This window comes from Chenopodium album, chromosome 16 (genome assembly GCF_948465745.1).
Source record: "Chenopodium album chromosome 16, dcCheAlbu1.1, whole genome shotgun sequence".
Taxonomy (NCBI): Eukaryota; Viridiplantae; Streptophyta; class Magnoliopsida; order Caryophyllales; family Amaranthaceae; genus Chenopodium; species Chenopodium album.
In genome coordinates, this window is record NC_137849.1 from 24,970,801 (window position 1) to 24,984,154 (window position 13,354).

The 13,354-nt window shown below is 36.9% G+C and overlaps 1 non-coding gene and 1 pseudogene across 1 annotated transcript; one reads left to right on the top strand and one right to left on the bottom strand.

Annotated features, from left to right (window-relative positions):
• The first annotated feature begins 1,589 nt into the window (after positions 1-1,589).
• LOC145587014 (small nucleolar RNA R71) lies at positions 1,590-1,695 on the top strand. The gene has a single exon (XR_014101080.1). It is a non-coding gene; the product is annotated as a small nucleolar RNA R71 (small nucleolar RNA).
• An 8,632-nt stretch (positions 1,696-10,327) lies between these two features.
• Positions 10,328-10,425, bottom strand: LOC145587041 (small nucleolar RNA R71; annotated as a pseudogene).
• Between the last annotated feature and the right edge of the window lie 2,929 nt (positions 10,426-13,354).

Consider the following 13,354-nt stretch of genomic DNA (forward strand, 5'->3'; position numbering starts at 1 on the left):
TTTTGTTGATTGCACAAGGGATGGAGAAGTTTCCGGGGTCTTTCAACTTGGGTGGCATTTTGTTCATGATGATAGCACTACAATTTTCGGTCAAATTGATGGTCTCCACAACCTCACAAGTTCTTCTCCCACTCAAAATGTCCTTGAGGAATTTGGCATAGTTTGGCATTTGGTTGATCACATCGGTAAAAGGTAGAGAAAGGTGAAGTTGTTTTAACATGTCAATAAATCTCCCAAATTGTTCATCCAATTTGTGTCTCATGAATTTTTGTGGATAGGGGAGTTTGGGTCTCACAATCTCTTTCTCTACTCTCACCTCTCTAGGTGTCTCAACAACTACCTCATCCAAAGATGCCTTTCTTGCCTCATCCTCAACCAAAATCTCCCTAGGAACCTCCTTGTCTACACCACTTCTAGGCAATACCTCCTCAAGAACCTTTCCACTCCTAGTAACAATAGCATTCACGGATTTCTTTGGGTCAAGGCCTTGGGAAGGTAAAGAAGAAGGGCTAGCATGATCTTTCAAGGCATTAGCAAGTTGAGAGATTTGGTTTTCAAGCACTTTGTTATGAGTCATCATTTCATTGAATTTTTTATCGCTCACGGCCATGTATGTGTTCAACAACTTGGTTTGATTCTCAATTATCTCTTCCAAATTAGTCCTAGGTGAAGAGGGTTGAGAACAGGAACTTTCCCCTTTAGTTTTTGGAACAAACCCGGGTGGGGGGCCTCTTTGAGAATTATTTTGAAAATTTCCCCGACCTTGGTTGTTCCAACTACTCCTATTTTGGTTTTGGCCATAATTTTGATTATGGTTTCCACCACCTTGATTATGGTTTCCACTACCTTGGTTATGATTTCCATAACCTTGGTTTTGAGAACCATAACTTTGGCCTTGGTTACCATAATATTGGCCTTGATTTTGGCCACTATAACCTTGGCCATTATAGCTACCACGGGAACCTTGGTTCCCTTGGTTTCTATAACCACCGCCTTGGTTATAGTTGTCAAAATTGCTTTGGCCTTGGAAGTTCCTATTCCATTGACCCCTTTGGTTTTCAAACCGTTGACCATTATTATTTGACACATAATTCACATGCTCACTTTCATGGTTATCAAACTCATCAACACATTCATTAGGACAAACACTAGAATCATGATCATACGAACCACATGCATCACAAAACAAACAACCCAAAGGCATGTTATGCGAAGAGGGAGGGGGTTGAGAGTTAGAAGGAGTACCTCTCCCCTTAAATTGGGAGGGAAGATTAGAAGCTTGAGAAGAGGAAGAAGTGCTCTCCAACTTTGCCTTGATTGCGGTGACCTCTTTCCCTAAGTTTGTCATTTGAGAGGAAAGGTTGTTGATTGCATTGAGATGGTCCACCGAATACAATGAAGATTGTTTGCTTGAAGAGTCCCTCTCTCCATCTTGCCAATCCCTATAATAAGTCACCACATCCTCAATGATGTCCACAACTTCTTCTTCGGTTTTGTTCATGATAGGGCCCCCGGCCCCTCCATCAAGGCATGACTTGCCTTGGGGACTTAAACCGCCATAGAAGATTTGGATCACTTGGTATGTGGGGATTCCATGATGAGGGCACTCCCTTTGATACTCTTTGAATCTCTCCCATGCTTCATAAAGGCTTTCACTCGGCCTTTGCTTGAACCCTTGAATCAAGGCTCTTGCCTCCGCCGTCTTCTTTTGGGGGTAGAAGCGGGACAAGAAAGCCTTTGTGACATCGTCCCAAGTTCTCAAGGAGTTGGGCTTCACTTCCTTGTCTAGCCATTCCAAGGATCTTCCAATTAGAGAGAAAGGGAACAACTTGAGGCGGATAAATTCTTGAGAAACCCCATTGACTTTAATGGTATTGCAATATTTTTCAAATTCTTTCAAATGGTTCAATGGGCTCTCATTCTTAGCCCCACTATATTGCCTTCTCTCGATCAAGGTGATCATTGCCGGACGGATTTCGAAGTCATTTGCCGGAGTAGTGGGAGGAGCTATTCCACTTTCAAATCTATAAGCCCCGGGGACTCCAAGCTCCTTCAAGGCTAGTCTAGGATGTTCACCCATTCCTTGTCCTTCTTGAATTTCTTCCTCACTTGAAGAGCTATAAGCCAAGGATCTAATATCCACTCTTCTTCTTGAAATAGTCCTTTCTATTTCCGGATCAAGGGGAAGAAGGGGACGATCACGGGTTCTGTGCATGCAAAAACTCAAACAACAATATTAGTAGCACGGCTACAAGTGTAGCCTAAAGAAACAAAATCTTTTTGTTTTTTTTTTTTATTGAAGTAGACTCAACAACAAAAGCTAAGCACCAAAAGCATTCCCCGGTAACGGCGCCATTTTGACAAGGGAAAAATGCATGTCGTTCCTACCCTTTCCCCTAGCCAAACTAAATTTGTAAACACCTAACCAACCTTATATGAATATAGGGTAAGTTAAGGATCGATCCCAAGGGAATGCAATGATGAAAACTTAAGTCTAAGTCAAGCTACCTCGGAGATAAGAATGAGATATCGGTTGGTACTAAATGAACTAAATCAAAAGTCTAAACACTAGGGAGATGGGTTCCACATGCAAAACCAATGATAATGCTAGATTAAAACTCATTCAATTAGTTCAAATGATTGCAATGGACAAACAATAGTAGCAATCAAGAGAGTTCAAATACTATCTCCTATAGGCCAATCTAGTGGTCACTATGAAAGGCAAACCAAGAAGAATCATAAACAAACTCAATCAATTAAAGCAACTTTTAATTCAATTGGTCATGTCATTAAGAGTTGCAATGCAATCTAGATTAATCTTATAGGGTGATCAATCCTAGTCTAATCAATCTCATGCAAAACCATGTCAACCAAATTAATTGCAACAAATCAACCAATCAAGAGCTTCAACTAGCATTTCCATCAATCAAACATGCTTCCCCCCTTCCCTAGCAACTAAATTACTCACTAATCATGATGAAATTCAAGAACAAATAACTAGAAATTGCAATGATCAACATTCTAAATCAAAATCCAAAAGAAATCAAAGTATTCAATATTATCACAACCTAATTCCAAGAAAATCAAACATCAAGCAAAAGAAACAATTAACAAGTAAGTAAAGATTAAGGAAAGAAGAAGATCTCACTAAAATTGATGAAGAAATCCAAACTTGATTGATCAATTGTTGAGTTACAAATCCAAAGCTAACAAGTTCTCTCTATCTTCTCTCTAACTTCTCTCTCTAAAATTAAGCTAATGAAAATTATCTAAAAGTTAGTTTTTAAAAAGGAAATACAACTCTATTTATAAACAAAGAAGAAATCGGCAGCTCCCGCGGTCTCTCCCGCTAAACCCGCGCCCGCGGAAAAATGGGTACGGAACCCTCCGCGGCCATCTGGGCAGAACCCGCGCCCGCGGCATCAGGGGCCCGCGCCCGCGGGTAGATGATCCGCGCCCGCGGCCAAGTCCCCTGCTCCCAAAAGCAGATCAGGGGGCCGCGGTCTCTCTGAGTGGAGAGACCTCTCCACTTTGCCCGCGCCCGCGGGAAGCCCTCGGGGCAACCGCGGGGAGTTCCTGCCAGTTTTTAGGCAATTCTTCTCCAAAGGACCCGCGCCCGCGGCTTGATGACCCGCGCCCGCGGCCTGCAGTAAAGCCTTAGAGACCTCTCCGAGGTCTCTCCAAGGCCTCTCTAAGCCCTCTCTTGCCCAATGCTTCTTCCTTGCTTGATCATTGAGGTCCCGAATTGTATCCTTTGCCAAGGTAAAACTCTCAATACCTACACAAGCAAACAAAAGAAGGAAATAAAAGGGAAAAAGTGCAAAATAAAAGAAAACACGATAAAAATACGAGAAACAAAGAGAAAAGAGGAAAAGGGAGAAACTAAAAGAAAAAGAACCAAAACTAAGAGAAAAAAGTAACAAAGAGGGAAAGAAATAACCTAAAAGACTACCCTATGAGTGCCATAAATGACACTCATCAAATTTGCATTAATGCAAATTCAAAATCATTAACAGCGTCTTTTAACTGCTGTAAAGTATTAAACTCTTGACCAACTTTAAACTCACCCTGAAGAGAAAATTTGTTGTTCCCCGACCAAGTTCTCTAAGAATTAAGCACTTTTGGGTCTATATCTGGAACATTGTTAAAATTCTGTGTTGGTGCGCTTTCCTTAATAAGAATCTCATTAGCTTCTCTCACATCATCATCTTCACCCTCATCACTATCTACCATAACATCATCACCTAACATATCTAGCTTAAGGTGTAATGAATTATAATCACCAAAGGAAGCAAAGCATTTATGAGGTGAGGGAGTTAGAGCAGTCACATCCGATAAATGATCAACAACATAAGGATCATCAGTAAGCATTCTTGTAAATGATACCCTCCCTTCATAAGGAATTCTTTCCAGCGAGTTTGAGACCATACCCGATAAATATTGAACGGTAGGAAAAAAACCCGTGTTGGCGTGTTATCCATCGCACTTGCTTGCTTGGGAACCAATTCTATATACAACTGAATATTAGATATTGAATATTGTCTTACAACAGCCCACATGTTTTTTAATGAGCTATCATCATTCAATCGAATGGCTGCATATAAGTTGTGTATAGAATACCTCATTCTCATCTTCAACTCAAAATATCGAGAATCACACCCCCGCAACTTCATATATCTTACTCAGAACCTCCAAGAAACCCATAGAACTATTGACAAACAAAAATCTATTCTCCCCACCAATATATGACACGTCACATCATGTTTCTACAATTTCCCTGTGCATAAAATAGAGTAGAGGGAAATTTGACATCTCCATACTTTAAAAAAGAATTCCAGCATGCAAATTACACAAAACCACAATTTAAAATATATAACTTCATAACCAAATTAAGAATACATAAATTAAATAAAGAATTATTGCATGCAATGATATTGTTTGAAGAAGCCAAATTACTACAACAGAGGTCGCACATGAACAAATTCCACCACTCAAGTAAAGCATCAAATTATACTCATAAAAATATTGCATTATCACCATGAAATTTTAGAAATTTACGCTCATACATACACCTAGTATCAAATTAATTTAGGAATTAAACTACAATATACATGATGAATGAAAAAAAATGAAAGGGAAAATTAGGGCTAACCTCTCACAATTGATGGTAGAAAGATACAATTGGGACAAATTATCGGCGTCGTTGTGGTAGTACGGACGTTGCCGTGAACCGCTATTGTGCTGTCGTCGCTGGTCGCTGCTATGGAGTGTGGTGTTCGCTTCTATGGATTTTGGATGATTATCAATCGCACTCCTTTTTTTATTGTGGTTTTCGCAGAAGTAAGTCAGAAGGATTTCAATATTATAAGTGAGTGTATGACTATATTATATGTGAGATATTATTTTAATTGTTATAACTGCTAACACCTGTATAGAACCACTATCACCGTTAGCGGTTCTCTTCTGATTAAAAAATAAAAATAAAAAATAAACAAACTTTGTACCAATCCTACGCGGACAGTATCGCGGGAATAAGTTTTCAAACCAACGCAATCAGGGAATTAGTTTATAATTAAGTAATTTCTACGGAAATAGTTAGGTTTTTTTTAGATTATCATATACATTTTTTATTTGTAAATTATCAATCATGTTTTGATTTAAATTTTTTTTATATAATTTCACGATAATTCCAATTTTATCCATTATTACCATTTTTTCATTAAAATTGATAACATATAATGTTGTTGAAAAAATTAGTTATCAATTATAAAAGATAAATTTTAGTTTTCTAAATAATTAATCATAAATTTTTATTTGTTGTTTTTTACGAATTCTCAAATCTCATTGGTTACATTTACCTACATGGAAAATCAATTCAAATCTCATTTGTTACATTTACTTATGTGACGAATCAATTTTTAATTCTAAAATAAAGTATAAATTTAATTTTTCATGAGTCGAAATGATACCTTTGCTTACGTGGCGCGCCGAATGCCCGTGTGATGCATGATTTTTTTTATTTATATATACTAGATAAACCAAGTATATATAAATAATATTAGCTTAATTTTGTGTCAATTTTAAGTCATAAACTAGTTTGTGACTCGGGCGATGCCCCCTTTTTTTATTTTTTGGATGATTCTGGATATAATGATTCAAACTTAAGTAGTTGTTAGACTTTTATCATTCATAATAAATTTATGTTGGTACAATACTTCTTAATAACGTTAAAATTTGAATTCAAAACAATTTCAATGCACAATAGTCACGCGTCGAATGCCCGTGCGATGCATAATTTTTAATTTATATATACTAGATAAACCACGTATATAAAAATAATGTTAGCTTAATTTTGTGTCAGTTTTAGGTCATAAATAAACCACGTAGATTCTGCACGCCATGTAAGCAAAGGTATCATTTCGACCAATGAAAAATTAATTTTGATGACCTAAAATTGACACAAAATGGAGCTAACATTTGGTCTGTGTTGATACGAAATTTTGTTAGTGTCGTATGATGTGTCAATTTATAATGGTAGGTATTACAAATTTTGATTTAATTATAATTAAGGAATAATTTGTATTTCTAATCATAAACTCTATCAAAATTTTATCTTATAATGATAGGTATCAAATTTTATTGTAGTCGTTTATCATTTAAATCTAATATTATTTCTGGTATGATTTTAATTAATTAAGTAATAAATATGTTTTTTGAGATTTATTTTTTCTTTATTTTTTTTTTTGGATTTGTTATACTCGTAGTAATATTTAATAAACTTCTCTTTTCCTATATTTTTCCCCTAATGTACGTGGCATTAAAATTTTAGATATATAAAATCTAATTCATTACTTTCACCCATCGATATAATTTTTTAATTCAAAAATAAAATATAATTTTTTTAAAAATATATAATTTTTTTCTTTAATCTACGCGGCATTAAAATTTGTGGAAAGCTAAACGTCGCCCCTGAATCTCTAACTAACGCCCGAAAAATAACCTAAAATGAAATACGTAGCCTTATTATAAAAATAATTAATTTTACCTCAACTTAATTAATAGTTTTACCCTACACAAAAACAACAATAATAATAAACAACAACAACAATAATCATTTTAGGACAACTAATGAATTATATGCTATAAATGGTTTAATTTTTGAGGTAGAAAAAAGCAAGTTATTATCTCTCACTGTAATCCTCTCACCTTCATATACATTGTTTTTCGTTGTTGTAAGATTTTAAATTCATTTTAAGACAACTAATCTGGGATAATCAAGCTTCCCGTACTAATTGAGTCATTAACAGGAGCACCAGATCAAGTGATTGTAGATGGGACATTAGATTGTTCACAAATTCAACCACAACTCTAAATTTATTAGAACCTCTCCCACCAAATACCAACCTCGCTCTCAAAACTTAAAGGACATGAAATTTTTTCAAAGGAACAATTTCTAGGCGTTTAAAAAAATACGAATTCAAACATACATTTTTTTTAAAAAAAATGGCAGAAACACCCACTTGTTTCGCTAGATCTAGGCTAAAATGCCTAGATCTTTCGAATAACCGTATAGGTGATTAAAATTTCTAGGCGTTTCACCCAAACCGCCTAGAGATTTCGATTAACCACCTGGTACTTCGAAAGATTTAGGCGTTTCAACCTAGATCTAGCGAAATAATTGGGTGTTTCCGCCAACTCTAGAAAATAATTAAAAAAAAACCGACCTTGCCTCTGGCGACTCCATCGACGACGACCTTCCCCTTGTGCCTCGACATTTCCACGTGAAATTATATATAGTTAGTATAAGGAGGTGGTGTGGGTTGGTAAATGATGGTGGTGGTTGTAAAGTGATAAGTGGTAAATAGTGGTGGTGGTGGTAGGGGGTTATAAGTACGATTGTAAGGGTAAATTATTTCTTTATATCTATGAGGGAAAATTCGTAAAACATATTTTATTTTACAGGCGTTAGTTAGAAATTTGAGGGCGGTATTTAACAACCCCCAAAAATTTTAAATATATTAAATATAATTCGTTACTTTTACCTAGGTACGATATAATTTTTTAATTCAAAAATAAAATATAAATCTCTTTTATCATTGGTCAAAATAATAAGATTACTTATGTGACACTCTAAACGCACTCGAAAAAGTGCCTTATTTATTTATATACAACTCTCTCCGTTTCATAATGTTAGTCTAATGAGTGTCATTTATGACACTCAATTGGCTTTATTTTGGATGATTTTTAGTCATTTTCATCACTTTATTTATATCTTTTTACTTAGTTTTAGCCTCTTATTCTTTAGTTGGTTCTTTCCTAGATGTTTTTCCCTTTTTCTTGCATTTTCCTAGTTTTTATCGCTTTTTCTCTTTTATTTGGTTATTTTTTTTTATTCTCAACAGAAAGATGGAGTCCAAGACTTCTCATGGTGTTTCCTTGAGATTGAAGATGCTCAAGATGCAAGGATGATGCTCCATAATGGCTTACAAGGCAAGAGTTGGCTAGTTCCAAGACTTGGTGCCTACGCTCTCATGTTGCGGTCACATGAAGATGTGGTGTCGAACCCACCGTCAGCTCGTTTTGGGACTGCCATACCCAATGGCCATCAAGTAGAGCACACAACTTGCATTGGTGAACGCTCGGAGGAAGTCCCCTGCTTCAGGGGCGCAGACGCACACGTTATGGGCGCGAGCGCGCATCACCTTTGCGGGCTTCCGGAGTGAGAAACTCTAGTTCTTAGATTTTAAAGAGAGAAACTCTTAGATTTTAGAGAAAGAAACTTGAGAATTTGATGATTGCTATATTTGATTTCTTTCTTCTTTGAATGCAAGCACATTTCCTTTGATTTGATCAAAATTTGTTAGTATCTTATTCTTCTTAATTCAATATTCTACATTTGATTTTAATAATTTGTTGCATTTTCAAGTTTATTGATTGATTTGATTCTTAATAGTCTGATTACAATGATGATGATTATTTTGATGATTAGTCTAGTTTTGTTCTTCATTTTCACCATGTGTAGTGAGTAGATTCCTTGCTAGGGATATGGTGAAATCATGCATAAATGATAGAGTCTATCTAATTGGTCGATTTTGATTATTGATTTGATGTTGTGATTAAATTGGTTGATAGAATTGTGCATGTGTTTGACTTGTTAAGGAGTAGCTAACCTTGATTTTTAAGCTAGATTACATTGTGACTCTCCAATGACATGACCCATTGATTTGGAGATTACATTTATTGATTGAACTTGATTTGTGATGTTCCTGGCTATTCATTCGTTGAGACCCCTAGTTTGACGCCTAGGAAATAGCCTATCGAGTCCTCTTGATTGCAATTGCTATTTTCCCTTGCAATGTTTGATTGATCAATCTCCCATACAATTAGCATTTCTGATGTGAGTGTATGTGGATCCTATGTCCCTAGTGTTTGTGATATTGATTTTCCGTACATGATTAGTAGTTGAATCATTAGCTTACACCAAACCATTTCTTGATTTCGATTTAGCTTAATGTTAGACTATAATAAGCATCTCCCCATTCCTCGCAGATCGACCTCGACTTATCCCTATACTATGTCTAGGTTTATTTGAGTTTATGAATATTGTTGATGTGATTTTGAACAATTAACGACATGCTTGGATCCCCCATAAAATGGCGCTATTGCCGGGGAATGACGTAGTTGTTTGTTATAGTTGTTGAATTTATTTCATCCTATTTGAAAAACACAAAAAGGTTTTTCTCTTTTAGGCTACATTTGTAGCCATGCTACTAATATTTTCTTTTGAGATTGTATGCATAGAGCAAGTGGTCGTTCTCTAGTGCCATTTGATCAGAAAATTGAGAAGACAATTACAAAGATAAGAGTTTCTAGTCTTTCTTTGAGCTTTAGCCCTCCAAGTAAAGAAGAACCTCAAGAAGAAGAACAAGCAAGCATGGGTGCAAATTGAAGAGTGGCATTGAAGGAGTTGGGAACTCCGGGTGCATATATGTTTGAGAGCTGGATTTCTCCACCTACAGCTCCGGCAAATGATTTTGAGATTAGACCGGCGATGATTACTTTGATAGAGAGGCGTCAATTTAGTGGTGTTAAGCACGAGAGTCCCTTTAATCAACTCAAGAAATTTGAGAATTATTGCAATACCATCAAAGTGAATGGGGTTTCTCAAGAATTCATCTTCCTTAAGCTTTTCCCTTTCTCTCTCATTGGGCGTTCCTTGGAATGGTTGGACAAAGAGGTGAAACCAAACTCCCTAAGGACATGGGATGAGCTGACAAAAGAGTTCCTATCTCGTTTCTACCCACAAAAGAAAATGGCCGAAGCAAGGACACTCATCCAAAGCTTTAAGCAAAAGGCAAGTGAGAGTTTGTATGAAGCATGGGAAAGGTACAAGGAGTATCAAAGAGAGTGCCCACACCATGGGATTCCTACCTATCAAATCATCCAAATCTTTTATGGTGATCTAAGCCCTCAAGGGAAATCTTGCCTTGATGCGGGAGCCGGAGGACCCATCATGAACAAGACGGAAGAGGAAGTTGTGGATATTATTGAAGACGTAGTAAGGCATTATATGGATTGACAAGAAGGTGAACGAGAATCAACAAGAAAAAGTGGTTCTACGGTGTACTCGGTTGATCACCTTAATGCTATCAACAATTTTTCTTCACAAATATCGAATCTAGGGAAAGAGATGACCTCTATCAAAGCTAAACTTTAGAGTGCTTCGTCGCAAGCACCTATTCTTCACTCCCACAATAAGGGGAGAGGTACATCCTCCAACTCTTCTCCTTTCTCTACTTCCAATAACATGCCAAATGGTTGTCTATTTTGTGATGTATGTGGTTCATATGAGCACGATTCCTCTAATTGCCCTCATGCATTTGGTGATGGATGTGATGATGTTGATAAAAATGCTAGTGTGCATGTAAATTTTGTGTCCAATATAACAATGGTCTAAGGTTTGATAATCAAAGAAAAAATAGGAATAGGAATTATCATCAACAAGGAAACTTTGACAACTATAACCAAAATGGGGGTTTTAGGAACCAAGGAAACCAAAATTTTTGAGGTAACTATAATAACCAAGGTTATGATAGCCAAAGCCAGAGCCAAGGGTATAGGAACCCAACCCAAAATCAAGGTTATGGTAACCACAACCAAAACTATAGCCAAAATCAAGGTCGGGGTAATTAGAGTAACCAAAGTAGGGGAATTTTCAAAACAATAGTCAAAGGGGTCCCCCACTCGGTTTTACTCCAAGAACTCAAGGCCAAGGTGATACTTCTTATGCTCAGCCTTCATCTTCTAAATCTAACTTGGAGGAAATAATTGAAAATCAAACCAAGATCTTGAACACATATATGATGGTGAACGATAAAAAGTTCAATGAGATGATGACACATAGCAAGATTCTTGAAACTCAAATCACTCAACTAGAAAACACCTTGAAAGAGAGTGATAGTCCTACTTCTCTATCCTCTCAAGGGATTGATCCTAAGAAACCGGTTTATTCAATCACAATTAGGAGTTCTCGAAGAGAGTGTTTCTAGGAAGAGTAAAGAGTGTGAGATGGTGAGTGATTCATGCGATGAGGATAAGCATGATGTGTCAAAGAGAGAGAGTAAAGATGCCAATGAGAAGGCAAGGATTGAAGAAAATGTGCAAAAGGAACAATGGTAAGTGTTGAGGAACAAAATTGATGATCAATTTAGGAGATTTCTTGATATGCTTAAGGAGATTCATCTTTCTATCCCTTTTACCAATGCTTTGACTCAAATGCCCAATTATTCTAAGTTTCTTAAGGAGATTTTGAGTGAAAAAAGAGAGTGTAATGAGGTGGAATCGGTGAATGTTGGGAAGTGTTTGTGATTTTCGCTTTGAATAAGCGTGGGGGTGTTGGTGTTTTTGTTTGGTGATTTCTTGATTATGGTGTTGAGGATTGCTCACCCTTTGTTTCACAATTTAGGTATACCACCAAATTTCAAAATTTAGCCTACCTTTATCCTTTTCGCCCATTCATTAAAACCCTTTCCAAGACCTTTTAACCTTTTTGGTTGAGTCACAAGTCGGTGGAGGGAGATGTGAGTCAACCATATGGAGCGGTTTGCATAGTCAAGATGTCGAGTAACCCTAAAATCTCTTCCATTCCGGTCCCTTCGAGGAATCATTAAGATTCTCACTAAAAGTAGATTTGAAACTAGTAGGGAGAACGCGGTAAGATTGTTTGGGATGAAGGTGATTTGTGTCTTATTAGTTCTCTACGCTTAGCAAATTCTATTTTCAATCAACCTCGGATATCTTGGAACGTGCATACCCTTATTTATCTATAAAGTTGTTTATTCATTTGTATTTGGTCATTTGCAAAAGTCCATTTCAAAAGCCTTTGGTTTTACTTTTTCCTTTTTGATTTTATTCTCCTTTTATGCTTTGCCTCATTTTATATTTGAGAGCTATGGGTCAAACTCTTTGGAAACCTTTATGAGACCTCATTCGTCCTCATTGGCAACTTTGGAGCTTAAAGGGCTTGTTGTAGCTAAAAACAACCGTGATTCCTACGAAGTGAGTCTTAGTGTACATTCTTATCCCTTTATTTCCTTTTTCTTATTTGAATAATTCTTTCATCCTTCTCCTACTTGCTTTTGCTTTTGCTCGAGGATGAGCAAAAGTCTAGCATGGGGGGATTTGACGAGTGTCATTTATGGCACTCAATTGGCTTTATTTTGGATGATTTTTAGTCGATTTTATAGCTTTCTTTATGTCTTTTTCCTTATTTTTAGACTTTTATTCTTTAGTTGGTTCTTTCCTAGATGTTTATCTCTTTTTCTTGCATTTTCATAATTTTTATCGATTTTTCTCTTTTATTTGGTTATTTTTCTTTATTCTTAGGAGAAAGATGGAGTCTAAGACTTCTCATGGTGTTTCCACAGGATTAAAGATGGTCAAGATGCAAGGATGATGCTCCATTGTGGCTTACAAGGCAAGAGTTGGCCAGTTCCAAGACTTGGTATCTGTGCTCTCATATTGCGTTTGCATGAAGATGTGATGTCGAACCCACCGTCAGCTCGTTTTGGAACTGTCATACCTAATGGCGATTAAGTGGAGCGCACAACTTGCTTTAGTGAACGCTCGAAGGAAGTCCCCTGCTCCATGGGCGTAGGCGCATACGTCATGGGAGCGGGCGCGCATCACCTTTGCGTGAGGGCGCCTGATGGGATGAAGAACGGTAGGTCATTGGGCTACCACCCCACCCAATCAAACAAAATTTGTAACTCAACAAACCCCTATTAAGTATAGTGGTAAGTCAAGGTCGAACCCAAAGGAATGGAGGTCGAATGCACAATGCCTAAGTCAAGCT